The sequence below is a fragment of the Temnothorax curvispinosus genome, unplaced genomic scaffold (assembly GCF_003070985.1).
Source record: "Temnothorax curvispinosus isolate PA1 unplaced genomic scaffold, ASM307098v1 QBEX01007781.1, whole genome shotgun sequence".
Lineage (NCBI taxonomy): Eukaryota > Metazoa > Arthropoda > Insecta > Hymenoptera > Formicidae > Temnothorax > Temnothorax curvispinosus.
The window spans coordinates 654,765-668,330 of NW_020217561.1; the positions used below are offsets into that span (position 1 = coordinate 654,765).

Sequence of the window (13,566 nt, forward strand, 5' to 3'; positions counted from 1 at the left end):
TCTCTCTCTCTCTCTCTCTCTCTCTCTCTCTCTCTCTCTCTCTCTCTCTGCCGTTGGAACGACCAATTTCTTAAACTTAGAATGTATACAGTTTCCTAACGGAGAAATGAGGTAAAAGAATAATATTTCCAAGAAGTTTAATACGAAATATAGCCGAATAGTAATTTAAAGTTAATTTACGTTACGCGCAGAAAATTAAAAAGTTTGACTTTTAAAAAAGTAATATATGTTGAAGTATGGTTAATAGCGATGTCGAGTTTTAAGAAAAATTTAATTGTTGAACCAACACTATTTTATAAAATAGCGATAAAGTAATTTGCGAGATGTTATTGCAAAAATGCAAAACACACACACACACACACACACACATGTAATATGAATAAGAACGATGTTGGAAGTAGAAGTGGGTTTTAACTATATATCAACAAAATATCCTCTGTAAGAACGCATCGTACAATCTCTCGTTTGTGCGCAGGGCGAGCGACGACCTGAAATTCCTGTGTCGGTTAGGCTCGTTATCATTATCGTTCTAGCAAGACGTCTTAATTGCATTCCTGGCCGAACTCGCGTCCCTCCAGGGAGAAGCTAGACATTATATTTCTCTCCCCCGATTCCATGCGCGAAAAGACGAGCATAACCCAATATGGAATCAAAACAATTCCCCAACATTTAGCGTTTTAAATCTCCGACGACGCAAATTTCTTCTACAATACGTTAAAGAGAATAACGAAAATGAAAATCCGTTAGAGCTTTGATATTGTTAACTCGTAGTTTTCTAACTAATTACGTTGAATTAAAGATGAGGCTTTGACACCGTTGGCGTCTAAAAGGTTAATTAACATGATATCGATCTTGGTCATAAATCCATGTAAACGCAAAGTCACCGCATTGCACGCAAGTGGATCGAACTTACCCGAGAAACAAATTTACCCAAATTGACTGATGATAACAGTCACGTTCCTCGGGATGACATTTTACGAAATTTAGTTGACAATTAAAGTCGAATCACCATATACCGGATGCATTCTCGCAAAAAAAGACGAAGAAAAAAAGAAGAGGGAAACTAATAAAAGTAAATACACTCTTCGGACCGATCGTACGACACGTAGCTCGTAGATCAGAACCAAGTACCCTTTGGGAATGCCTCCAGCGAGATTAATCACTAGAAGCGGCGCACGTGGTGTGGAGTAGATAGGAGAAGACGAGAGGGGGGGGTAAGGAGAAAAGAAATCAGAAGGTGAAAAAAGAAGAGAGAGTAAGAGGGATGGAATAGGATACGGCGCATAATTTAGGGCGATAGAACGCGACTTTCGAAAACACGAAGGCCGCCTCTCTTTCTCTCCTCTCCGGCAATCCGAGCTTCCGCTTAAAAGTTAGGAAGTAGCTAACCGGCAAAAGTGACTAACTAGAGGTAGACACGCGTGAGCGAAGAAGCGGTTAGAAGGGGAAAAGGGACTAGGGCGAGGAGGAGAAATCTTCTCATTTGGGACACGAAGAACCCGGAGAAGGTCGAAAGCGGAGGGGTCGCGAGGGTAGCACGCCGGGACGAAGGCACGGTGCATGCTCCCGTACGTGCATTCCGCAATCCGGAATACCATTGCTGCTCTGCCGCATACATATTTATGCCGCGTCTCTCGGCGATAATTCAGCGATCATGCGACGTGCCCGTGCACATCTAAGTCGACGTGCCGCCTTTATCCTTCTCATTCCCTCTTACTTTGACTCTTTTTCTTTTCGCTACTTTTTTCCCCTCCTTTATTTTGCTGCACTCATTCGTGTCTGTGTTCGTTTAATCATAAATATATAGCAAATGTTTAAAGAGCACTCAAATTATATCAGTCATGTAAGCCATTGTAAGCTTATAAACGTTAGAACGAAACGACGAAACACGCCAAACCAAAAACGCTCATTTCTTCTTTATAAGAAATTATATTCTTTGTAATAAATAATAACAACGAGCAGATACTAATTATATGTAAGAGTCTGCTAAATCCTCCTTTTACGACTAATTTTTAAATCAATGAATAAAATAGATAATAACGTGTAATATAACAGTTTTAACAGTAAACATTAAAACAAAGAGAAAAATAAAGAAGATAATTTAATGAGAAAACATGCGTTTGTCTATATTATCTAAAAAACAATTATTACATTAAAATATTTTCGTAACAAATTTTGGTTTTTTAATTATCATTTGCTCATCGCGAAGCTGATTGTGAGTATGAGCAAACACCCACACGACTCGGTTTCGTAACCATTACGTGAGAAAGCAGTCGATGCCCTGATTCTTGGGTCAAAGGCCACACGATGCCTACCTCCCGCGGCGGAGAACCTGGGACTGGTTCTGGATTCTGGTTCTGGTAGCGTTGATACCTACAGTATCAAGTCTCAATAGATTCTGCCTATCGTTCTCGCGTAAATGTGACAGTGAGACTATAGTCTTCCTGATATGTGTATCAGAGAATAAAGAAAAATTATCACCCTAAGAGCTAAATAGATATTTCATAATTATTCTTGACGTTAAGAAAGTATGTTTGTTCACGTTCAAATGTTACATCATATTTTAACCATTTCTATAGCACGATGATTTATTTTCTCCGATATTGAAACTTAAACTTATACTCATGAAACTACAGACAATGGAAACTTTATTGATTATCATTAATCATCTTGCTGCTTTCAAGATTATGTTTGGAAATCACCCAGACTATCTAATATGAGATTAAAGAAACGAACCGCAATGCAGTAGCTATTTCATTAGTTTCAAGCGCGAAGCATCGAGCAAACGGCGATGCCTCGATATTTCACGTCGAGGAAACGACTTCTCTCTTTCTCCCGACCGATTCGCGAGAACGATCTTCGAATAGAGAGAAAAAGAAGAGAGAGAAGAAGAGAAAGGAAAAAATGACGTTTACGATCGAGAAGCTACCGTTACCCGATCGACATTGCTCGCGGGACAGAGGAAATTGGTTGGTCGAGTTCGGTCAGGAAATTAAGCGAGTCACGTGCTCATAATTATAAGCATTCCGTGAGAAGAGTCCCTTGTTCAAGAGCGTTCGTCTTTTTCGAATGTACTGACAGCACAATATTACAGACAGGAAATTATAGTTACTTGATTGTCGCCGCACATCGGGCTTTACTCCAAGTCCGCGAGTCTTACTTTTAGTTGCACCATAAAATAAAGCGAAAACAATTATTTAAACAATTTTGAGATCGATATATGTATGTACATCTTTCTACAATAATTTTCAAGTAAGATCTTTCTTTAAATGAGAACTTTGATTGTTTAAAGATTGACAGAATGGAAGTATACATTGAGACCATGCACGTCGAAACATTTTTAGAAATAAATGCTGGAATAATAAAAAAAAAGAGAAAAATTACAAACTGTTTTTAAAAGTCGTATTTACAAATCAAATTTACAGTTTATTTCCTATTGACACAGTTCATGATAAAATCTTTTCAATTTTTACGTAAAAATCTATATGCTTGGTTGTGCACAGTTTTATTATTATTCTTAAACGGTTTTAACTGACAAATCGGATTATGCATATATGATACATATACATATAGACGTTTCAAAAAAATTTTTATAAAAATCAATTCCCAGATATAGAAGTCGTTTCATTATAAAAAACATTTTCTGATGGCTATCTGATTTGAACCAATGTGATCTATGTCAGCAAATTATTCGGTGAAACGAATGTGGCGAAAGAAACGCATTGCGTCAAAGACGATTAGAGAGTTAAGATAAAGGGAAAAGGGTGAAAGGGCAGGTACGGGGAAGATAAAATTGCAAAAGTCGTACTGGTGAATAGTAATAATTGTTATCTCGCCTGACGAGAACGTGAGACGAATGTTGGAATGCATGCCCGTGAAACCGCAAAGGCTAATTCAGAGCGAAAGGGCAAGCCCTTCTCTTAACGGCCGTCCCTTCGTCCCTTCGGCTTCGCCGCTTCACCGCGCTGAATGCCCTCTCATTAGCGCCTCTATTAAGATTTGATTAGTCTTAGGCACCGTGAAACGCGCGCATCCCTCCATTCACGAAATAACATCCTTCGCTCAGGCAGACATTCGCGCGCGGATATTACCCATTCGTGCATTTTGCCCTTTCTGAGCTGAGATATATCGCGCGGCATTATAGAGACCATTATGCGCCATATACGCATAACTTATTCTCGATATAGTCTTGTTATGAAACTTATTTTAATTACTTATTGGTCATAAGCTTATATAATAATTAATCGGTCATTTCGGGAAACTAAAAGCTTCATTTAAAAAATAAAATTATCCGTTAATATTTTTATTTCAAAAAATAGAATTTAAAAATGCGCCTTTAAAAATAAAATCCGTTTCTGAAAACGCAATTTTTCAATAGAAATTTTTATAAAGTATTTCTTGCGTTCTAATATAATATTTCAAACCAATACGTTATTTATCAAACTTTTTCAGTATAAAATATTTTAATACATGTACACAGTATTGTATATTTCTGGTATTTTCTTGTAGATTATAACAATGTATCTCATAAGGCTTAAAAAAGAAGAAATAGATGTGTCAAAAATAAATTTGAAACGCAGTCGTAAAATGGAGAATTAAATATCTATAGGATACTCGAGCCTCGGCACAGCACTCGCGATATATATCCCGTTCTAGCGAAGGAACGTTAAGTAAATATATGTGAAACGACATGGCAGCGTAGCGGATCAACCGAAGCGATGTTTTACCGCTTAGGGAAATTTCCGCGCCGTTTCCCCGGTCGTGAACCTTTTGAAGTCTTTTATATGCGTCTCAAACGCGCGATCAGGAATAGAAAGAGCGAATCTTCCCTCTTTTTACGATACGGTGTCGAGTGCAACGGATCACCGGTGGCTGCAGGACACACGCTTAAAACACAGGCACCTAAGCATCGTTCTTACGATTCCGAATAATAAAATAGCGAATTCAAGTACGACGTCTTGTGTTTGATCTCTTAACTTGAATACTATATTCTTGGAATCTAGCTGCTCTTTGAAATTTTTATACAAGTAGCGATGCAACTCTCTAAAAGTAAGTCACAATAATAAAATTAATGTCAAGAACAAAACATAATGAAAAATATTTCGTTCTTAATATTATTACATTTTCATCATTTTTTGTTTATCTATTAAAAATTTTTAAAAGATAATTTTACATTCTTTAATAATTTTGAATTGTATATTGAGAAGGTAGATTGATCGATAATCCGGTGGCACACAAAGGTTTCAAATCATCGTCGTTGAGTTTCGAGTTTCGAGTTTATCGGAGTCGTAATGCGTTGGATAGCCGGACAATGGCGTTTATTGTACCGAAACAACAATCGGACGCAATAGTGAGTAGCAATTCGAACGGGAGATAGGATCGGCCATCGTTCCCGCGATTTGCCGCTGGGCTCGAAACGATTCTGCCATACGGCGTTTATGGCAACTCTTTTTTGTCCATGATATTTCGAAGGATAACCGTCGCTCAGCGGAAGTTAAAAGATTTGAATGACCGGACAAAAAGAAATCGGCTAAGTCATTCGCCCACTTTACAATTGTTGTTTTCTTAAACATCGCTTTATATTTATAATAATAGAATATACTCATAAACGATGTTTTGCGTGAAAAATCAAATGCAATCAATTTTCAAGGACTGCAGTTTATTGCGTTAATTGGTTCTTCGAACTTTTAAGATTAGATATCTAGAATTCAAGTTGAAATGATAATAATTGTTAACATTTATATAAATCCATTAAAAAATATTAAAATTCGATATCAGAATTTCCTAGAAAACTAATTAATATTTAGTTAAACTACTTTAATTATAATTTATAACTTTTTAAAAAGTAACATTAATTTTTGTTAAAGGATTATTTCTCTTTTATCTCTATATAACTTCCGGTTTTTCATTCAAGTAAAACATTAGAATAAAAAAATAAAACTATGATATATTAATATTTTACTATAAGTAATATAATGGTTTGATTGTTTCTGAAAACAAGTATCAAAAATTTACATCTGTATATTATATCTGAAAACAAAGTTAGATGTAAACGGTATCAGGAAAAACGGAGAAGAACACAAAAGAGAAAGAGATCAAAAATCGCGAAAGAAACGACGAAAAAAAAAGAGAACAGCAAAGCCTGAGTAACGCGCGTCCGAGATTCCAGTCACGGAACGGAATATCCCACAATGCATCGAGATCGCTTCGTTGCACCGGATGCAGCAGCGGGACCGATTGCGCCCCCGTCCCCTCGCTCCTGAAGCGTCCCCCGACCCCCTGTCCTTCCCCACTCTCTGCCTTCATGTCGTTCTCGCTCATCGGTTCTATACATCGTCGTTGGTGGGTGCAGTCGTCTTCCTGATTTATACACTGCCTCTAGCTACAGCCGACTGGACAGAGAAAAAGAGAAGGGGGATATGCAACACGAACATATACCGAGAAAGATGAGGCAACCGGATATGGATTAAGGACTAAATATGCATTCAATGACTTATATCATTTATATAATTATTATATAGAAATGGAAAAATATATTATAAAATTTTAATCTTATTCAAGAAATGTATTTTTTAAACGCATATTTTTACACGAACGCGCAGCAAACATTTTTCGTGACACCTCTTTCCGCTGCGATCATGTTAGCATTATAACCAAACTAGCAGAGGGATTTCATGGTCAAGCCAAGACAAAGAACAAGAGACGCGTTTCTACTTTGCCCCGTCTCTTGGTTCTTCCCTGTCGTTCCACCCCCTGTCGTTTTGCCGCCTCTTCACTCCTCTTAGCGTAGTGGCAAAGGGGGGAAACCACGATGGACCTGTTGCGGGGAGCACGTCGTAACTCTTGCGGCGAATGTCCATACACACACATACACATACACGCATTTCAATGTAAAATCGATCACCTAATACTCGGATATAGTAATAGACAAGAAGAGGAAGGGGGAGGGGAAAAGAGAAAGTAGAAAGGTAACGAAAAGTTATTGTATTCTGGGAAAATCTTTCTAACAACAAGGACAATACATGTTCACAGAAGTAAATAAAGAACAGGTAAAAGTTGGACATATGTCATGTGAACCAAGTTAAACAGAATATAATATATATAAATAGAACATTATAATTGGGTTCTTAAGTAAAATTTATTTATTAAGCGGTATCCATAATTAATGTAGAGAATCTAAGCCGATTTTTAGTACTTTTTGAATTAAAAAAAAAAAAACTAAATTTGAGAAAGTTATAGCTTTCTAAAGTTTCTTTGATGACGGCAATTTCAAAAGATTTCGCAACAACATTATGACGTCACGCACATTTTCGTGTACTATATTTTCTTCAATTTTGAAGATATTGCAAAAATTCAAAAAGTTTACAAAGAAAGTATGCCATGATCTATCAGAATATACTGTTAGGTAAAAGTCGGTTAAAGACCGAATTATTGATAAGTTCCGAATAATTTATCAATGACAGACGATCGTTTAATTTATGTATTTGAAACAAGTATGACAAATATCTATAAATAGAAACGTATGACTATAAGAGATTGCGTATATGTGTAGACTACTGTGAATTATTGATTAGAATTGTTCTCAAGAAACTATACTGTGTGTGAAAGTTCATCGAGGCAAGACATTATAAAGAGCAGGAAAATGCGTGTATAAAACATATATTTATATGTGGCGGCATGGTAGTTAAGAGTTGTTAATCCATTTGCATTACCCCGAACCAGGCCGGAGAGAACTAGTGATTATTTAATGAAGAAGACAAGGAGAAAGGGAAACGAAGAGCCGAGAGAGAAAGATAGGAGATGAGGAGGATAATTCAACAGCAGGAAGGAACGCGTGGCTTAGGTGTGTGTTCGTACTTTAGGTACAGGCGGTCGGAGGACTCCGAAGACAAAGGGACATGCGAGCCCCGAATAACAGTACCGGCAGTTAGCGTTGATAATTACGCCGGTACATTCCCCGGGAGCCGACGGAATAGTCATGGAATAGTGAATTCGCAGGAAGGGAGTGGTCGAGGATGAGGATCGGGCGACCAAGCGAGGGACCAGTGTGGAGCACCTTCGATCAGCCGAATAAATTTCGCGCAATCGCGGAGACAGTGAACCCGGGAGACCCGTTGTGTGCATGCAGCAGAGACTCAAAATCAATTTATACTTACGCAAGAATAGTTTGATATCCATATCGAATTCTTTTATACCAGCAGACTTTATACGACGCAGAGACAATCGTCTCGGAAGGCATAATTAACAATTGAAATAAATAGTAGTAAAAACAGAAATATTATCGCCTTCCCGTAACAAAGACATATCGGATATCTCTTTGAAAAGAGAAATCAAGTCAAAGCTTCGGAGTCAAGAGTTTCGATAAATAATGAGTTTTATAAAAAAAAAGAAGCAAAGAGAAGAAAGGAGGGGAAGGTGATAAAAAGAGAGCAACGTTAGTTTGATCGCGTTGAAGTATCGGTGAAGCGAAAAACCGGATTTCCGGCGACATTAAACGGTGTCTCGGTACGGCGGTTAGCGGCACCTCGATCCAGGTAACTTCTTACCCAGGTGCGAGACCGCCAGACGCATTTACCAGGCATTTCGTTTCGCTTCGTTCCCCTCCCACGCGATTCTTTCTTACCGCCATCCGCGTCTTCGAGAGCGTATCGCGAGTTCCCATCATCACCAGCGGTCTCCTTTTTTGCCCGCCTCTCCGTGATGATCGGTTACCAACGAAATATCGTGGCTCACGATAACATCCGGATCGAAGAATGGAATTTCGACGAGTCATCTAATGATAATGTACGCACCACTTCGATGCAATTTGTCATCGCTGAGGTTTTTCTTTAAAAAACATAATATCTGCGCAATTCAAGCTGAATTTTATCTCGACAGACGTTTGCGCGTGAAGTAGAATAGTAGAACATCTTCAAATATTGTAAAAAACATATATATACAGTATTAAAAAGAAATTAATAAACTAAGATAGTTTTTCTCATATAGCAAATTTTATTTAAAAAATATTCCCAGGTTTCCCAAAAGTAATTTTTTAAATTATTTATTATTATTTTTAATTATTATAAGTTGATGCGCTAATTGCAATTATTTTCGTATTGCGGATAAATAAATTATAGATTCTACTTGTTACATGCATATTAAACACATCAATTAACTGTTTACGTATAATTGCAATGAAGCAATTATTTTATATTCCACACTTCTTTCAAATATTACATACGAGTTGAATTTTAGTAACAGGATTCTCTCGCGCAGTTAGGCGAATTTCGAAACCATGCACTTATTAATCGCCCGTACATTAATCGCTTATATAAATACGCGGTAGCGAACCTCATTTTCGAGGGAAATATCTTCATATCTCTGAATATTCGCATAACGATCGAGGCGAGCTGGTTCCGAGCCCCACTACAAGCTTGCAGAGCCACGCACAGGATGTCGCCCCATTAAACAGTTCCGGGGATGAGATCAAGAAGTCATTAGCGATTAACAGTGAGTCGTATAATGACATCGTAATTGTGCATGGCGGTCGACGATTACGTTCGTTTAACGCCTGCGTTGAAACCCACGCGACAGTACGTTTATTTATTTATGCCGCAAAACGTATTGTGAAACAAAACTGCTAATTATCTCGCACAGCGAATCCAGAAATAATTGCAGAAGAAGACAGAAGGAGATATGTCACGGTTATAATATTAGGAAAATTACTTCCGCAATCAATAGTCGCATCTGTGAAGCACATTATATTTGTTTAAACAACGTAATCTAATTTAATACATGACTTTAATCATTACGAATCCACTCGAAAAGATGGGGACTCTTAGATCAAATAAAATCAACAATTATGTTAACAACCATATCGCGCGCAACTTACATATCTTCCCGCTTTGTCGGAGACCGCTTATAATAGTTCGCGTCGGCATAAGCGAGATCGATGTTGCTGAAGTCGATTCGCGACGATAACTCACTTTTACAAAGTTTGCGCATAGTTCGCCGCGGTATAAAGCCACCCAATTGGCATTTACTGTCCCACTTACGTTCGTATGCGAATCGAGCGGCCGCATATATTCTTGCAACGTGTTCCCTGCAACAGTCGCGGCGTTATGTATCGACGACCAACACGACGACCGTGCAGCGACCATGTGCACTGCAGTTGTCGTCCTAGGAAACGCCAATTACACACCGTAAAACTGCGCGACGCTTTAACCGCACCGCAACAGGCGAAAGTTAAGACTGTTCTGTGATTAAGTCGCGAGGACGTGCACCTGCAGAACATCCTCCGTCTTCTTTTGTATTTCACTTCTTTAGCTTTTCCCTTGTAGGGCGATCGTATCTTTTCCGCGATTAAACCGATAAAGCAAGGGTATTTGCATTTATCTTTCATTGTAAAAATCATCCTGCTTATAAAATCATCTTGTCATCAATCATTCGTTGAGCGTACTTTCATAGCATATATATCTACGTGTAAATATTATTAAAAGAAACCAACGAATAAATTTTAATTAACTGATTAATAAACGTTACAGATTTTTCTTCGAAATTCCCTAATTACGTGCGTGTTTGTAAAGACGTTGATAGATAAAAAGTACTTTGAAACATTTACACTAAAAAATGAAAAGAGTTTATAGATAATATGTAATATATGCTTATATAGAAGCATGATATAGAACCGAAGGACTGATATGATTACAGATAACCAACTCAGCTAATTTCAACATTATTACTAAATCTACTTAAGAAATCGCATGCAACATTTATTCGTCTGTGTGCAATAACGTTCGTATATGTTAATAATTAAGTAATTTAGCACGTGACTGCTCGATTTCTCTGCGATTATTCGGATAGAAAAAAAATACGTGGCATCATCGTGCATCGCCTTTCTTCACGTTCGCGCATTTAAGAGGAAGGAAAACCGACCGGGATCTGCGCCGCCGAGTTTCATTATGTAATCGGTGAGGATGTAGGGTAAATGTGCATTTGAGTCAATTGGCGGAGCCGCGAGCGCGCCTAGTTACGGCTCGGCGGGCCCGTATATGTGTGTGCGTGCGTGCGTGCGTGCGCGTACGTGTGTATGTACGTGCGTGCGTATGTGCATGGGTGTGCAACGCTCGCGGACGTGTATATGTCCAAGCTCTGCGTCACAGCCAGGCGCACCACGTGCTGCTGCGACCCGCGATCCATCCGTTGCGCAACCTTGGCCACAAGGCTGCCGCCGCCGCCGCCGCTGGCTAGAACGAGTGACGTGCGCGCGTGCACGCGATCTGATGACGCGTGTGCGTACAAGTTTTGCTGCAGCATCCACAGAGCGCTTGGTATAAGATACGAGTGGCATCGAACGAGCGCGTTCTCTCTCGTAACGATTCCGCCCGGATATTCGCTTCAGCGGAGATTCCGCCTAAAAAGACTGTCTTCATTCAATGAATTTTATAATTGCTCTCCCTGTCCCACTTAATGTCCCGATAAAGCAAACCCTATTTATTACTGACGGGAAAATAAGGTCTATTATCCGTTTGCGCTTGATAAAGCCTGATTTAATTGGAGCCTCTGAATAATCTTCAGAATTTTTTATTCAAGGTAGACAAGTAGTTATTGAACGTCTCTGATCACTTGGCGTTAATAGTGCCATTAACAGCGATCAATAACACAGTAATTTAATGAATTCAACGCGCGTTTTGCTCTTTCAAAACATGTCTATCTTAAAGAACACAAGCGGGAAAGTATTGGAGGTATAAGAGAAGATCTCAGCTAACACTTTCTCGCACGTCTGAGCGGATTGGATTCTACGTGCGTGATCGGTAAGTGACGAACAATCATCTCACGACGCGCGTACTATGCAACATGAATACGCGCGTACGCATATTACAAATTCGCTGCATCACACGAGATGACTCGTGAGTACTTCATCTCCTCGGGCAAATCAGCAGCGTCATCGTGTCATTTAATAAACGTAAATATCCATCATTTTGCCACCTCGTCCAATCTGATATCTCGATGACGCTCCGAGAAGTAATGCAGAGACTTTCACGAATGCAAATGTAATAGCCACGTGCAACATCGAATATATTATGGACAGAGATGACTTTCGAACATTTGAATTCATCTCGCGTATAATGCCACAAGCTGAGATATAATGCGTGATGGGAATAGTGGCGTAACGCTATCACGAGGAACAATAGTTCAATTAGCATATTAAATAATATCTATATGCACTAATGAAATTGTTAATACGGAATATGGAAATATATATCAATATCAGTTTCATACTTGTATCAGTAATAATAATGTTGATTCTCGCATAAAATCAGTATCCATAATACGCAGATAGAATTAGTATTAATAATAAATAAATTTAAAAAAATCAGCAATGTGAGAAAAATAGGAAAAAAAGAGCGTTACAAGATGATATGCAAGTATATATCATACCAATTCCGTCCCTAAAGGGATTCGTATTTTCTAGCGAAAAGACAGTATTCAATCGATCTGACGGACTGTGCAATCAATTGTTTATTGCTTCGTTGTCAGCCGGGTGTTACGCCACTGGCACGTATGGCAGATGGTGATGCGATGAGTCGTGCGATGACCAATAGCGAAAAGCATGGCACTTTGTTTTATCCCATGCTAGTTTGACATTCGTCATTACAAATTGTACGGTTGATAAAACAATGTGTATAGTAAGTAACGGCAGTCACAACGGGTCAAGAACAACCTTGTCACCGCCGCGCCGTGTTCGCGCCCACGCAATATTACATTCACGTGTGTCCCAGAACGATAGTCGAAATGGACACAAATTGGGCGGTGCTCGTGGGAAAGCATAGCAAGGTGCAACGATGTCCCAAGGGGGAATAACTCGGAATTTGGATTAGTGATAGTTTGCATTGGACAATTGCATCGATCAGCGCTACGTGGGTTCGTGAATAATTACACACAAATTTGCCAGATACACGTATCATTTGGAGAAACTAGATATATTATAATTTCGTTTCATAATTGACAACCTTCGTTAAGGTACGTTGTAATACACGTTATAATGTTTTTTATAACAAGAATAAAATAAAATATTTAAGAGATAATGTAAAATAAATTTTGTTACCAATCAAAATGATAAGCTCGTTGAAATGTGAATGTGAAGCAAAAGGAATTACTGGATTAAAATTAAAAAATTAAATAATAACTTATTCTATCATTTATAAAATAGAAATGTCAATTATTTGCATAAATGGCATGAGCACCAATGTGTAGGTACTTGTTATCAGTTTATATGCCTTATTTTATTTTAGCAGTAAGTATAGATATGTTAAATATCCATGTGTAAAGATCTTCATGGCTCAAGAGATTTAAAGATTAAATACGCATTGATGCCGTCACGATTGACATTCCCACTTTATGCTTTAATAATTCCTAAATAAATAACAAAAATGTAATAATCAATTTATCCCTTACTAAAGATCATGAGACTAGTTATTCACAAAGCAAAGTTGTGTGTATATCTTAAAATTATATGAGATCTGATTTCATCCCGAATCACGTTTTAATAACTTTCACCTACAAAACGCGAATGTCCGAACCGTT

At 38.3% G+C, this 13,566-nt stretch overlaps 1 protein-coding gene across 7 annotated transcripts in view; it reads right to left on the bottom strand.

Moving 5' to 3' along the window:
- Positions 1 to 13,566, bottom strand: part of LOC112457462 (RNA-binding protein Musashi homolog Rbp6) — a 585,496-nt gene that overhangs the window by 465,929 nt on the left and 106,001 nt on the right. The window lies entirely within an intron of this gene.